Source organism: Vitis riparia, chromosome 7, assembly GCF_004353265.1.
Source record: "Vitis riparia cultivar Riparia Gloire de Montpellier isolate 1030 chromosome 7, EGFV_Vit.rip_1.0, whole genome shotgun sequence".
NCBI classification, from domain to species: domain Eukaryota; kingdom Viridiplantae; phylum Streptophyta; class Magnoliopsida; order Vitales; family Vitaceae; genus Vitis; species Vitis riparia.
Window position 1 is genome coordinate 20,184,383 of NC_048437.1, and position 6,000 is coordinate 20,190,382.

A 6,000-nucleotide genomic window follows, 5' to 3' on the forward strand; every position below is an offset into this window, starting at 1 on the left:
TTTAAATTTCTTTTGAAATCAACAATGATTCTTTCTTATTCTTTTCTGACCTATGTATGTGAATATGCCCATAGGAGGTTAAAAAGCCATCTTAGGGTAAAACATGAAAACCTAGGTTTGAATCAAAAGGGAAATAATAGGTGATATCAGACTAATAATGGAATGAATGAAAGGTTGAGACATTAGTATCGAAATCAAAATACCCTATAAAGTTAGTTTGATTGAGGAGATGGTATAATCGCACATTCCTTAATATTGAGGATTCATGGTAATTTTTGATCCTTAGTTATATGAGGTTTTTCCATTATTATCTATCCTAACATATATCCACACATAGTGGTAAAAACTTAAAAATCTCCTACCTAAACCTAGATTTCATCTTCATTCATCTATTAGGTAATCCAAAATGAAATAAAATAATAAAAGTTAGGATATGGATTTGAGATATGGAACTTAGGTTGATCTCGTTAAACCATGTATTTAGATTACCCTAAAACTAATTAAATTATATACCCTTGTGTAGACCCTCCATTTTGTCATCTTGGTACATTTTATTCAAAGTTTGCCCTTCTTCATGTTATGTTGCCTCATTGTACACTTAGGATCATTTTTTGAGCTTTTTATTGAGTCTCTATTGGTAGTCCACTTTTACCCATTTAATCACTGTTACTGTACCTTTTTTAGAGATATATCTTGGAGGGATTATGTGGATCTCTAGTATGATGATTAGTGACCTCTAATTCTTTTTAGTTTAGGATTTTGTTTTATTTTATTGAGGCCCAATTTTGTTAGTTTTGTTAACTTCAGTGCATTTAGGTTTGACTTTGTTCTTTTATTACATGATTTTAAGATTAGATGAGTATTAGATTGATTTTGGATTTTGATTACATGAAATTAATATTTCAATATTTGATTGTATGTGATTGACTTTTTGATTTTGATACATGTGAGTGATATATTAATTTCATGTAATCAAAATCCAAAATCAATCTAATACTCATTTAATCTTAAAATCATGTAATAAAAGAACAAAGTCAAACCTAAATGATATATATATATATATATATATATATATATATATATATATATATATTTAAGATATGAATGTGATTGACATTTTGATTTCTAATTCATGAGTTTTGATTTTTTATTTTTGTATGCATGAAATTGACTTTTTTTTTTAATTGCATGATTTTGATTTTTTGGAATTTTTTTAGTTGCATGAGATTGAGTTTTAAATTTTTGTGTTGTATGTGGACTAACCTTGATTTTATTTTTGCATGTGATTAGCTTTAATTTTTTTTAGTATGATTTGCATTTTTATAATCAGTTTTTTTTTTTTTTTTTTTTAATGTGAGGTCATATGAACTTGAAGGTAACTTGAGAGAACATTCTAGAAGGAGCATTTTTGAAAATTGAGAGATCTTGATATTTTCTAGAGGGAATTTTGAGTGATTTGAGGGAAGTCTCTAGAAGAAGAATATTTTATGGAAGAAATTTTGAGTGAAATGAGAGAGCTTAGAATTCTTTAAATTTTTTTTAGGAGATTTAAAAAGCTATAAAAGGTAAACTACAAGATTTCTTTAGGACTTTTTTTGGTCATCGAGGAGGTTTGAGAGAAAAGAATTCTCTAGAACTTGAAACTTTTTTTTTTTTTTTTTAAAAGTTTGGAGGGAATAAAAAAAACTCTAAATTTTTTGAAGAAACTTGAGATAGACTAATGAGTGAGAACTTGTTTAGTCGATGAGAAAATTATTGGAAGAGATTTTAACTACTTTTGCCACTTAATGAGAAGAACATTCCTTGAAGAAGGTTGCATGATACAAAACTAAATTTCTTTGAAGAAGATAACAAGTAAGTTTTCTTTGACTTTTAATTTTGAAAATTTCTTTTATGATCTCCTCATCTATATAAGTGTTGCCGGATTTGTTGATTAGATGATTATGTGATTGGATCTTGTTGTTTGATAAATTAGGATTGAGATTAGGTTAATTTTTCTTCAAATTCTTTTACCTAAATAAGCCATTGGATAATTGTATGACATTTGACTTTGAATGAATGTATTAATTGGAATTAATGCCTCTTTGATTTTATGTTTTTGGTTAATGTATGCTTATGACTTGCCCATTACAATTCACATGCACATTTGTCGATTGGCTATGATCACATGTTGGCACATGTTAGGACACTTTGGCACTTGATTTTGGCATTATGTGAGGTCTCAATAGATCACTTATGTGGCTGCACACTTGATCCATACATTAGATCATAATTCGCTTATATTTAAGACACTTTTGGTCCCCAATTTGATGTACCAATGAATTTTAAATTTTATATATTTTGGTTTGCTTCATGATCAGATTATTTAGGCTCCCTTTTAGGTTACCAATTGATCTTAAGTACAGCTGCAGCTTAAGGACACATTTAGGACACTTGAATTCCATATTAGTTCAATAGAATTCACATGCACACACATGCACTTTTGTTTGATTGATTAAATTCAATATTTCATGTGATTTAAGGTTTCTAAATCTATTTTCAAACCTTTGCTCAAATGGATCAATTCTCCAACTTGTCTTTAAAATTAATCTTAGGTCATTTAGGTATGGAAATACGTTTTCCAAAAGTCATGTTGCCTATTTTATTCGGTATGCATCCTTACATTGAGTTTTAAAATGAATTTTGATTTTGATACGCATGAAAGTAAATTCATGACTCCACATTAATGGAGTAATTCCTTACCTTGGTGAGCTTATCCATGATCACTTGAGGTTAAGGAAGTATGAATGGCTTTCATGGACATTAATTAGGGAAGTGGCAAACCTCTACGTTCAAATTCTTCAAAAACTAATGTTCTATTATCTTTTTATGCGACTTGTTGAACCTTTTGAATGGAAAATTAGATTTGATTACTTAAAACCTTCCTAAAATTTTTCTTGTGGTTGTATGATATTTTAAATTACTTAAACTTGATTTTTGAAAATTTTGGTTGAATCAAAAAGCAATTTATAAATACGAGTTATGAACTAATCTTTAGTGGCTTTAGTTTACACCTAGTTCTAGACACTCAAAATGCTTCTATAAAAAATAAATTATTAGATGATTTTTTTTTTTTAAATTATTTTGATATTTTTACTTGATTCTAGACTTCTTAAAATTGATTTTGGACATATAAAATATTAAAAAATATTTTCCCCAATTAAGAGAAATAATTTTCGTTTTCTGTACCCAGTGCATTGTCCAAATTTTGAACCAAGAGACAATTTGTTTGATTTTGAAATTAATCCATAAGACTTTTGACCATGCCATTATTTTTATTGTAAATTAGAAATTCTGAGTATGATGTATGATTTTTTATTTTATTTTATTTTAAAATTTATCATACCTATGGTTTGGTTAAAAAAATTAGTTTATGTAGCCTTAGAATTCTATTTTGTTTTAGACCTTTTTGGAGATCTTGTGAATTGGAATTAATTGGAGCTTCAATAAAATGTTTGGACATTTGGGTGACAATATAGACATGTAGAAGAGGTTCTTTGATTTTTATTTTTATTTTTTATTTTTGAAATTAAATTCACATTCTAGATATTTTTTTAGCATTTGTTTTTGAAGACTTCTGTTTTGACTGCATGATGGATATTTTGTACAATGCTCAATTTATTATTTAATATGGTGTTAATTGGCTTATCATCACTTGATTTTTTATTTTGTTCTATAATGTAGACATAATGAAGATGTTGCATGATTTTTTTCCATGATGAAATAGTGCATTTAGGCATTTATTTAAGATTTTTCTAAAGAAACTGATTGTTCTACCCCTTTGCTACATACTTTGTCTTAGTCCCTAATTTTGATATTTTCAACTCTCTTGTGCATTAGTTTAAATTTAATAACGTATTGTATGCATGTCCAATATGATAATTGATATATTTTTAGATTCTTGTCGTTTAATTTAAGTTTAACATATGCCATCTATATTGGGGTTTGGTATCATAGGTATTTGTTATTATAAATGTTCTAACCTTCTTTAGCCATATGCAAGTGCATTGTAAGTTGTTTATGCTATCCACGTATGTCCCCTGCACCTTTTATTTCTTTAATTCTATAATAGGTAACACCTTATGTATGAACACCTTCATGCCTAATTATGCTTTGATATACTTTGATTATTGCTTGATTTCTTGAGTGAGATGAAATGCATGTTTTGTATGCTATATTTGTTAAACTAATCGTGATGTTTTAATGAAATTGTTTTAGGTTGCAACTCAGGCATGCTTACCTTCTTTTCTCGTGTAATTGATTCATTTGGTATGATCAATTTGATATGAATGGAATATGGTTTAACTTTAATAACCTTTTACTATCTTTAGTATCCACTGATTTACAAATTAATTGCCATAGTTATCTTGACTTATTTAATAGAGACCTTTATTTAAGGCTTAGAGGAGTGCTACCTTATGGTACTTTCTCAAAGAATAACTTGACCTCCAAACCTAGACTCGGTTTTCTAAGACACACTTTTCCAAATAAGGAGTCATTTTTAGGGTTTTATTTCTTATTTTTTTTTAAATAAACAAAAATAAGTGGCGACTTCAATTTTTTTTTTTTTTGAAAAATAAGACTTTCACTAAAAAGTGAGTCTCTCCATTAAGTGGGGACACACATGAAAAATGCAGTCCCATACCTTGTTTCACATAAAGATCTATACCCTAAGTTAGACTATGGAACCCTCAATATGGATTAATTGAATTAAAAATAAATAATTATTTTTCAATGTAAATAGGTTTATTTTAGGAAATCTTTATCCGTAATTATTTGTCAATTTAAACAGGTTTATTTTAGGAAATTTTTTATCCATATTTTCTTCAAATTTATTTAAATTATTTTTTTTTATCATCTTTAGCTAATAATTAATCTTTCTAATCTAAAAACAATTGAACACAAGCTAATCCTAGAGGATGACAATATGTAATACTATAAAGTCATAATAACTTTATTTCTAGTTTTTCTTTGCTAAGTTTATCATGTATTTAGGCTTTAGTATTTTAATTACAATAGAGATTTGTGGTCAATAGTAAGTTATGAACTTGAGTTTAGTATCTCATTTTAATATCATAGGACACTGAAGTGCAATTGATTCTTTGTAGTGAGATGTTGAGTTAACTTTAGAATTGGACTTTGAGGGAGCTAGTATTTTCCTATGGGTCCTAATAGTTTCCGTTTGAGCTCATATTCCTTATACGTACTTTTATTGAGGGATGTTTAGGTTCTATATATTCAAATGTGAGCATAAGGACATTTGGTTAAATATACAAGATTGCATAAGAGCTTATGAATGACCTTTTTAGATCGGGCTAATTAATTAATTAGGACTCAAGTAAGCTGAATTAAGTGGGCCAAACTCAAGATAGGTTTAAGTCACTTAATCTCATAAGGAAGCCTATATAAACTCCCTTAAGGGTTAGGTATTTCTAATACTTTAGCTATTTAAACTTTTAGAGAGAAAAACCATAGCCTCCACCCCTCTAAAGAGGATTCTACTTCCTTGCATGTCAGAATCTAGGAAAAAGAGCCATTGGGTGGAATATCTACTGGTCTTTAGGATCCACATCGACTTTTCACAAACTAGATTTGATTTGGGAACATCTAGGTCACAAGTAAAACATCATTTCTCTAGATCTAAAGTTTTTTTTATATGTATGTTTCTTTTGCTATGTAGATCTAAAAAGCCCTTAGGATAGTATTGCATGCATCCTATAAATTCAAGGATATGAATGGAGTGATCCAAATTTTTTGAACAATCTCAAATTAAAATTCTTGTGCTTAGTTATTAGTTATTTTCCATGAAAGATAAGAATTCCATTATTAAGATGTTTACTAGGTTCACAGACATCATCAATGGACTTAAAGCCTTGGGAAAAGTATATGAAGAATCACATAAGGTCATGAAGATCTTGAGGTCCTTTCCTAAGCAATGGAAAGTCAAGGTCATGATTATTC